Here is a 10272-nt window from a genome sequence, read left to right as displayed (position 1 = left end):
GTCAGACCCATCTAATTAATCTCCATATTTTAAAGCCAACTGACTTGGGACTTTAACGATATCTGCAAAATTCCTTCATAGAGTACCTAGATTTTTTTTCTGTTTTTTAAATTTACTTATTTATTTATTTATTGGCTGCTTTGGGTCTTTGTTGCTGTGCGCGGGCTTCCTCTAGCTGTGACAAGCAGGGGCTACTCTTTGTTGCCGTGTGCGGGCTTCTCATTGCGGTGGCTTCTCTTTGTTGCGGAGCATGGGCTCTAGGCACACGGGCTGCAATGGTTGTGGCACGCGGGCTCAGCAGCTGGGGCTCGCGGGCTCTAGAGCGCAGGCTCAGTAGTTGTGGCACACGGGCTTAGTTGCTCCAGGGCATGTGGGATCTTCCCGGACCAGGGCTAGAACCCGTGTCCCCTGCATTGACAGGCGGATTCTTAACCACTGCGTCACCAGGGAAGTCCCCCTAGATTTGTTTTTGATTGAGTAACCAGGGAATGGGGTCTTAGGATGGGGACATCTTCAGAATTCTGCCTACCACTGCCTCCTTTTGAAATCTTCCCCCCAGGCCTTGAAACTGTTAGTGGGAGCCTGTTCCAGCCCAGCATGTCCAGCTCTTTCTACCTCAGGATTTAACTCATGGGAACTTTGCTTAACCTAGAGCAAGCGTTGTCAACATCTGTGATACAAATGCCACCCTTTCTCCTTCAAGGACTTGATGAAATGCCACCTCCTCCATGAAGTCCTCAGCCTGAAACCCAGGCCGAATTAATCTCCCCTGGACAGCACTTTGCTGGTACCTCTCCTCTATGGCACATCCCAGCCTGCTTTAGAGTACAGCTGAGAGCTCTGAGTCCTCTCCAGACAAGGAGCCTCCTGGGCAGGGGCCACTGGACATTGGACACTGTGCCAGGCCCAGCAGGGACCCAGAGAGATGAATCAAAAGCCATCCCTGCCTTGGAGGACCCCTCATAGTCCAGCAGGGCCAACGAACCTAGTGTGCCCATCGCTGTACATAACTTCCAAACACCCTGTGATGCGCATATATTTACAAGTGAGGAAACTGAGGCTCAGAAACATTCATCAATTTTCCCAGAGTCACGTGGTCCATCTATGGGAGAAATTGGGTGTCCAGCTCCAGACACTAAACCTGTAACTCCCACACTAAAAAATCTTAAAGAATTTGGGAATTCCCTGGCGGTCCAGTGGTTAGGACTCAGTGCTCTCACTGCCGAGGGCCCGGGTTCAATCGCTGGTGGGGGAACTAAGATCCCACAAGCCACATGGTGTGGCCAAAAAAAAAAATCTTAAAGAATTCAACCCCCCTGACTTCTCATCTGGGGTCAGACACTGTTACTCGGGCTGTCACCTGCTGTACCCACTCCAGTGTTTCCATGCCTTCACTTATAAAGATGTCTTTCTCAGACAGGTGCAATGGGCATAGGCTCTGTTACTCATAGCTCTTCAGGAACTCAAGCCCCTTACAGCCCACTGTAGTAAGGGCCTTGCCATCCTCCCCTGGGTCCTCCACATCCGGCCACCGGACAGGGGAAGAGAGTGAGCCACGGTGAAGTTTTCAGAGGTCAGACCAGGACATGGCATGGTTTACATTTCTTCAGCCACATTCCACTGGCCAGAACTCAGCCCATGATTCTGTCTGACTGCAGGGGAGACTGGGAAATGTAGTCTTACTATGTGCCCAGGAGGGAAAGGAATTGAATTTGAAGAACAGACACATGGGTGTTGCCATGAATGCCACACCCTTTGGCCACATGTGGCTCCAGGGGTGCTGCCTGGTACCGTCAGTGACAACAGAACTAAGCTCAAGAAATGAAGACAGGGGTGCCTAGCGAAGCTCCAGAGGCGGCGGCCGCAGACCCAGTGGTGTGCAGAATTATAAGGCTGTCTGCTGAGATTTGAAAAATGACAACAAATGAAAGTATCAGCATCTTTAGTTCAGCATCCCTGGCTGTGGGATATGGAGATTCACTTTTACCTGAGAATCCTCTGCAGGAACCATTTTAAAATGCTTGGAACTATATGTTGAATAATTATACAAAGTTCCAGATTGCAACATGGGGATCCCTCATAGTTCATGAGGTCCTTTATTTCTTGTTCTGTTTACCTGGATTTTTGTTTCAATCTATACCTTACATGAAAAAGTACAAAATTCAAAAGGATAAAGCAGAAACGTGGGGAAATCAATGGAAATACTTTAAAGTATTTCTCTTTAATCATTTTTGTGTCCAGCTTCTTTGATTTGTGGAACCTATTCTTTTACAGAGTATTTCAATATTCCTTATGATTGGGAAACAATGCCAAGATGGTACATGCTTTTGGCAAGATGCTTTGGCTGTGCAGTGATTGAGGATACATGGCACTACTTCCTGCATAGGCTCTTACACCACAAAACAATACATAAGTATATTCATAAAATTTGTCGTGAGCTTCAGGCGCCATTTGGAATGGAAGGTGAATATGCACATCCTCTGGAAACCCTAATTCTTGGAACTGGATATTTCAATGGAATCATGCTTTTTTTTTTTTTTTTTTTTTGCAGTACGTGGGCCTCTCACTGTTGTGGCCTCTCCCGCTGCGGAGCACAGGCTCCAGACGCGCAGGCTCAGCGGCCATGGCTCATGGGCCCAGCCGCTCCGCGGCATGTGGGATCTTCCCGGACCGGGGCACGAACCCGTGTCCCCTGCACCGGCAGGCGGACTCTCAACCACTGCGCCACCAGGGAAACCCTAGAATCATGCTTTTATGTGATCCTGTTATTCTTCTTTGGGCCTGGGTGACCGTTTATTTTACAGAAACTGTTGATGTCCATAGTGCTTATGACATTCCTCTCAATCCTTTAAATCTCATTCTTTTCTATCTCAGCATCACAATTTCCACCACGTGAACTTCATTGGAAACTATGCTTCGACATTTACATGGTGGGATAGACTTTTTGGAACAGACTCTCAATTTATTGCCTACAATGAGAAGATGAAGAAGGTTGAGAAAAAGACTGAATAAACACCTCACATAAAGCTTCCTCAAGTTACACTTTTCCTGAATTGAAGCTAGTAGCTAACATTGCTTCTGGGGAGTGGAAATAAATATGTGTCTTGGTTGCTAAGTGATAAAAAGAACATTAACAACTTTTAATTATCTCCCTAGTGGGAACTTTTATATGTTTAAGTACAGTTTCCCTGAGGAAGCTTTAAAGGCCATGTTGCTAACCTTACAAAAAGGATTTTAGTGATGGAAGGAATATTAATGTATGTCTTTTCCCCAAGTTGTACCATAGGCCTGAAGCTGAAATTGGTCTTCAAACCTTTTAAATATATAGTGGCCATTTCAAGAACTCTTAGTGGCATTGAACTTTAAACACTTTTTTGGAATTTGCTTAAAGATCAAATGCCACGGGTTGGACCACACCAATCTGTATTGTGTGAGTGAATGCTGACTCTGAAACAGCCAGCACCGGGAATTTCTACTCTTATCTGGAGCGGACCAGTTTGCGGTGATTCTCTTTCTTTGAGAAGTCCGTTTTGATTGCAATGTACTACTCTTATCTATAAATTAAGGCATTTCTGAATTGATGAAAGATTATTTTAGTCTAAAGGGTTTCAGGTTACTTGAATTTTTTAAACACTGAGCTTTATTTCTACTATTTACCCTTTCTTTTTTGCCTATCAAGTTTTCATTATACTTAAAGCTGTATCTTGAAACTCTGTGTACTGACTTGCTGTATTTGCACTTGGAGCTATTGAAATAAACGTGATTTTGTTTGAAAAAGAAAAAAAAAAAAGAAGTGAAGACAGGGCGGGCATACCGGCAGGGGCCGGGGATTTGTGAGAGCACAGAGTGTCCTCTTAGTCACCCACTAGGCTTAGCAGGAGGCCTTGCTCATCCGATGAGCTCACCTTGGGCCTCGGGCTATGCAGGGTTACCAGCAGCACCCCCGTCCTCCCCCGAGCTGGCCAGGGCCCCCTTCTCCAGGCCAGGCCCTGGACAGATGATCCAGCAGCTTTGGCTGCTCTGGCCAGGGGTAAGGCACAGGCGCTGATGTCCCTAGGAGTAGCCACGCTCCTCCCCTCCCCGCAGCTGGGCAGGCTCGAGGGTCGCAGTGCTGAGCCCCCAGCCTGTCTGTGACTGGATACAGGTGGCCGATTTTCTTTTCAGATTTAACCCTGAGGTATAAAAATCACCAAATTATGTCCCAAAGCCAAGGACAAATTATTTGGTCCCGAGGAGTCACATGACTTAGCCCTGGTCAGAGGGATGCAGACTCTGTCTGTCACGAGGGAAGAAGGGGTGGGAAAGGAAAAGGGTGTTCTAATAGGAAGCATGTGCACACCTGCACTGGGGCCCACCCAGTGTACTCCCCGGAGAGCAGAGGAGAGGAGATGCCAAGGTCCCAGCCCTGGGTCCCAGGAGAACAGGTATCCCTGAGGCCACAGGACCCGGTGCGGTGGGAATGGGGCTGCAGTAACCACCCCGCATTGCCTCCACGTGTCTCTGTGCGGGTTGGGGGAGAGCCCCGGAAGGCAAGGACCTGAGTCTCAGTCTGATTCTCTCACCACTTGCAATGGGTCCTTAAGCAACATCCCACCCCTCCCGGCCTGAACCTCAGCTGACCCGTCAGTCCAGGGAGGTCTGACCACATACCCTACACAGAATGATCCATTTTCTTCCAGGGGGAAGAAAATTTTAGAATTCAACATATATGTGTCCACGTGTTTTTCTATCTAAAAGTAAGAAAGGAATTTAGCTCTACTAATATTTAACATAAAAATTGACCCCGGGCTTCCCTGGTGGCGCAGTGGTTGGGAGTCCGCCTGCTGATGCAGGGGACACGGGTTCATGCCCCGGTCCGGGAGGATCCCGCGTGCCACGGAGCGGCTGGCCCCGTGAGCCATGGCCGCTGAACCTGCGCGTCCGGAGCCTGTGCTCCGCAACGGGAGAGGCCACAACAGTGAGAGGCCCACATATCGCAAAAAAAAAAAAGACCAGAAAATTGACCCAGGCACCCCAACTCAGTCTGTTTTGGTCAGTCGTGTCCTCCACATTAGTCAATGTCTGGAAGGAGGTACAGCCACTCCATCCGGCAGAGAACTTGAGGAAGGCACCCTCACTCTATCGCTCAACTTCCAACCTATGGGAACATGTTGCCATTTACATATGCCCAGTTCAGCGGAATTCACAGATTGCAATGTCTGATTCAAACTATATTAACCTGCCTTAGAAAAGGACAAGTGACCTAAAAAGATTTCTGCCAAGAAACGGCAAGAAAATAGACACACTTCCCCTGATCCTAGGCCACGATTTCATCTGACATTTCAGGAAGGAGAAGCAAGGGTTGCGTGTTGAGTGCTCCAGCGGAGATTTCCAAAAGTAAAATCTTTTTTCATGAGGATAAGGGTGAAGTTTAAACAGTCGTTAAGGAAGTAATTTTTTTTGGAAGGACTATAGTATGAGAGAGAATTTAGAGATAACATTGAAAAGTCTTCCTATTGTTTATATGATTCTATTGCTGAAAACCTTGTGTGTTCCCAAGATCTTTCATATCCACCCTTCAAAGAAAACAAAAAGGAATTTTTAACTTGCTTAAAAACCTTCCAAATGAAGAGTTTGACTGAGTGTAAAATCCATTTGGTGAAAGTATTAAAATGCAACATATTCCAATTTCTTTGCAGGAAGAACTGATTGACATGAGAGAAGATGGAAATTTGAAAGTCAATTTTGAACAGAACCTTTGCATAATTGGTGGATGGCATTGAAAACTGAAAAATGAATGTCATGGTTTAATGAGCAGAGCCCACAATGCACCTCATCCGTCTGGATCTAGATATTTTCACGAGGCCTCCTTTTCAGCTGTGACAGCCTTTAAAACTGAATATTGAAATAAACCGCACTTAGTACCAGACATTCAAGTCACTGTGTGAAACCAGGATCTTCAAAAGTAAAGAAGGATATTCAATGGTGTCGCTCTCATTATGAGAGCAAAAAGGGATTTTAGGCCATTATAAAATGAAATGCCATAAAAATTTCTTTCAAACAGTTTTTATTACCTCTTTCATTTCTAGTTATATAGTTTTATAATGTGCGCAAAATAATAATATACATAATGTCTAGTTTATTCATATATTAGAGTGTACCTAATATTTTATAATACATATATTTTGTAATGTACATGCTATTGTATATTTACGTATATAGTTCATGTTTATGATTTATTAGGTTCTATGTATATAATTTATAAACAAATAGGTATCAGGGATGCCTGTTCAACATTGTTTACTGATGATGTATGAACAATAAAGTTTGAGTTCGGGGTGATGGCAATGCCCAAGGGGCCCCTCCAGCTCTGGCATTGGAGGCCACGTGGAGAACACTCTGCTCTGAGTGGGGACATTCATAACAGAGATGGCCCTAGATTGGGCCTCACCTGGTATACAGGTGGAGGTTCAGGCATGCACATTTTATAGCTAAGGAGTCACAAGTACAAAAAAGTAAGACATGAGGAAGGCTTCACCTTGCAAGGGCAGCCCCATCATAAAGACCAAAATCCCCTCCCCAGGGATAAGAAGGACCACAGTCTTTCCCTTCTCACCCTTCCCACTGCAGCAGAAGGAAAACAAGACTTTCCTTCTGCTCAGGGGCTCTGAGAGGGTAACTGTCTTTCCTGGAGCATCACAGCAAATCAGCAATGGAAACTAAGTGTGAATGCAGCCATCCAGAGTGCTGGGTATGGCCTTCTACCTGCTCTGCTCTCTCTGGGCCTTGATGCAGAGCCTGGTGTTTAGTTGCCAAAGTTCTCACTCTTGTCTCTGTTGGGAAGCCCTTCCTGCTATTCATTTCAGTCTTGCATGCTGCAAATAAAGCCTAGAATGTTCAGGAGGTTCACCAGTTCAATCTTCTGCCCCATTGTAGCGAAGAGTGTCCCTCTCCAATCTTTGACATCTGTCTTAACCCCAGAGAAGAGAGTCCCAGAGAAAAGTAAGGTCTACACCTCTGCTACCCTCTCAAGGGGTTCAGCAACTCCCTGAAGCAAGATGATCTTTTCTCTGGCACAAAGATGTTCACATCGCTTCCTCCCTGCTCCTGCTCTGCTTAAAAGCATCCCTGGATCTCCATCGCCCACAGCAGAAAAGCCAGGCTGCTTAGGCTGACCTCCATGCCCTTGACCCCCTAGGTCAGCCCACCTGCATCACTCACCAGCGAGAAACGGAAACCACACGAGCTAATTTAAGCAGAAAGGAATTTCATGCAGGTAATTCTATGCTGACAAAATCACCAGAAAGGCTAAAGGAACAGGCTGCACGGGCAGGAATGGCTGCCAGAAAAACATGGGACGCACCTTGCGAGACACCTTCCCTGACACCGTCAGGAAGGTAAAAATTCAGGAGCCGCCCAGGGTCTGTTGGCTTCAAGAAGCATCACTTAACTGACCCAGGGGTCAGGAGACCATTTCAGCAACAGCTTCTCCGTACCCACAAAACTGGATACTGGATGCTAGAAGGCAGCCGCCCCCCAAAATCAGTGTCTCCACAACCAGGCTGAGCAACAAGCCGTGTTCCCAAGTCCGTTCAACTGACAGAACCTGTTGCCTAATCAGAACTGTAGCAGCAACAGAATCTGAGGAACGCAGTGGTCAGGGTCCAGCTTCTCCAGCTAAGGAAGGCTCACTAGGAGAAGAGTGGGTGGAGGTCGATGCTATATACACACTGTCTCTCCAGATTCTTCTCCCAGCATTCTTCCCACCCTCACCCTGAGTTCCAGCTACAGGGAACACTCCAATGGTCCTGGGAGCACCCCAGGCTCCTTCTCACCTCTCTGACTTTGCCCAGGCGGGTCACCATACCCCTTCACTTTGAATGTGCTCTGAGTCTGAGAAGCTTTCTCTGGTGCCAGGAGACAGGGGTTACTATAGCCCAAAGCTGTCCAACAGAAATATAATCAACATGTAATTTTAAACTTTCTAGTAGTCACATGTTGAATAATGGCCACCCACAAAGTATCAAGTCTTAACTCCTGAAACTTTCTAATGTTACCTTATTTGGAAAAAGGACCTTTGCAGATGTAATTAAGTTAAGGATTTCATGGTAAGATTACCCTGGATTATCTAGGGGAGCGCTAAATGTCATCATATGGTCTTCATAAGATGGAGGTAAACGATAACACAGACAGGGGAGAAAGCAAAGTAAAGACAAGGCAGAGATTGGAGCAACGTGGCCACAAGCCCAGGAATTCCAGGGCGGCCACCAGAAGGTGGGAGAGGCAAGGGACAGATTCTCTCCAACAACCCAATTTCAGGTTTCTAGGCTCCAGCCTGCAAATGAATATATTTTTGATGTTTTAAACCACCAGGTTTGTGGCAATTCGTTAGAGCAGCCTCAGGAAACTAATAAAACACATGTCAAATAGTGAAAAGAAGCAGGTGAAATTAATTTTAATAGTATCTTTTATTTAACCCAATATCTATAAAATATTATCAACATGTTATCAATATAAAAAGCATCAACGAGATATTTACATTCTTTTTTTCATACTAAGTCTTTGAAATCTGAATCGTGTTTCTCGCCTATGACACGTTTCAGTTTGGACCAGCCACATCAAAAGGGCTGAATAGCCACATGTGACTAATGGCTACCAGAGAGGACCAAGCATTTCCCCTCCTTTGTAGGATTTGGGGAGCACCAGCCTGGGATTTGGGGACTTTTTTGCCTATGAGTCATCCTCTCCCATAGACAGCATGCTCCCTGGGAGCAGGAACCTTGTCCCATTCATCTTGGTATCCCAGTGCCTAAACACAAGAACATTCAATGAATGATTTGTTTTGTTTTGTTTTGTTTTTTTGTGGTACGCGGGCCTCTCACTGTTGTGGCCTCTCCCGTTGCGGAGCACAGGCTCCGGAAGCGCAGGCTCAGCGGCCATGGCTCACGGGCCCAGCCACTCCGCGGCACGTGGGGCCTTCCCAGACCAGGGCACGAACCCGTGTCCCCTGCATCGGCAGGCGGACTCTCAACCACTGCGCCACCAGGGAAGCCCCCAATGAATGTATTTTGAATGAATGTGTAACAGATTCTCTACAAGAAAAAAAAGCCCTGTCAGAAACTACCTTTTTTGTTTGTTTGATTTTCCCTCTTCCGTAGTGAGAGGAGTTCAGGATCCCTCAATATATAGGCTTGGAATCCCTTCGCTTGGAAGGGTAGATGTAGACCAAGTTGCCCTCAGCAGCCAGGAAAATGCTATATGTTGAAGTTGGAAAGAAATGCTGTGAATAGGCCTGCGTCTACTAAAGAAGTTGAATCTGTAATTAATAATCTTCCAAAACTGAAAGCATAAGGCCCCAATGAGTTTACTGGTGAATCCTACCAAACATTTAAGGAAGAAATTATCCCAATTCTCTACAATCTCCTTCAGAAGCTAGAAACAGAGAGAATACTCTAACTCATTCTATGAGGCCAACATCACTCGAATACCACAACCAGACAAAGACATTACAAGAAAACCACAGATCAGTATCTCTCATAAGCATCGATGCAAACATCCTCAACAAAATATTAGCAAATTGAGGCCAACAATGTATAAAAAATTATACAACACAACCAAGTGGGATGTATCCCAGGTATGCAAGCTTGGTTCAATATTCAAAAATCAACTAATGTACTCCATCACATGAACAAGCAAAAGAGGGGAAAAAAATCACACACTCATATCCATAGATGCAGAAAGAAACTCTGTCCCACCCCTTGGGAGGCTGATCATGTCGAGAGGAGGTGAGGGGAAGGTAGGGGGAGCAGAGGGAGGTGGGGGGTGAGGCAGAGGCAGGGGGGGTGAGTGGGCGGGGTCTGTGAGGTGACTGAGGCTGGAATCAATGTTCCTGGGACTGGCTTAAGGTGAAGGAAGCAACCAAATGTGAACCAAAAGAGTCAAACCTGCCAAGAAAGACTGTAACCCTCAGGCACGGGATGATAAGCCTGGGGCTCCCAGACCTGAAGAACTGCAAAAACTGGCCTCGGTGTCAGCCCCCAGGAAGGCAGCCAGGGCCAACACCGCTCCAATCCTGGCCCGACACTTTGACCCCCTGTAACCTGCCGCTTCCACCTGAGAATCTCAGCAGCTGGCTGCCCGTGGATAAGGCTGCTGTGGGCAGTGCACCCTGTTTTGCAGCTGCATCCACCCCAAGGGAGGGGCACCATTTTCTTCATTCAAAGACACAACTGCTGGGCTTCCCTGGTGGCGCAGTGGTTGAGAGTCCGCCTGCCGATGCAGGGGACACAGGTT

The 10272-nt window shown here is 46.6% G+C and overlaps 1 pseudogene; it reads left to right on the top strand.

Annotated features, from left to right (window-relative positions):
- The first annotated feature begins 1841 nt into the window (after nt 1-1841).
- LOC137211660 (methylsterol monooxygenase 1 pseudogene) lies at nt 1842-10078 on the top strand (annotated as a pseudogene).
- Nucleotides 10079-10272: the final 194 nt, after the last annotated feature.

Source organism: Pseudorca crassidens, chromosome 19 (assembly GCF_039906515.1).
Source record: "Pseudorca crassidens isolate mPseCra1 chromosome 19, mPseCra1.hap1, whole genome shotgun sequence".
Classification (NCBI taxonomy): domain Eukaryota; kingdom Metazoa; phylum Chordata; class Mammalia; order Artiodactyla; family Delphinidae; genus Pseudorca; species Pseudorca crassidens.
The sequence above is the reverse complement of the archived record's forward strand: the minus strand, read 5'-3'. Positions and strand labels throughout refer to the sequence as shown.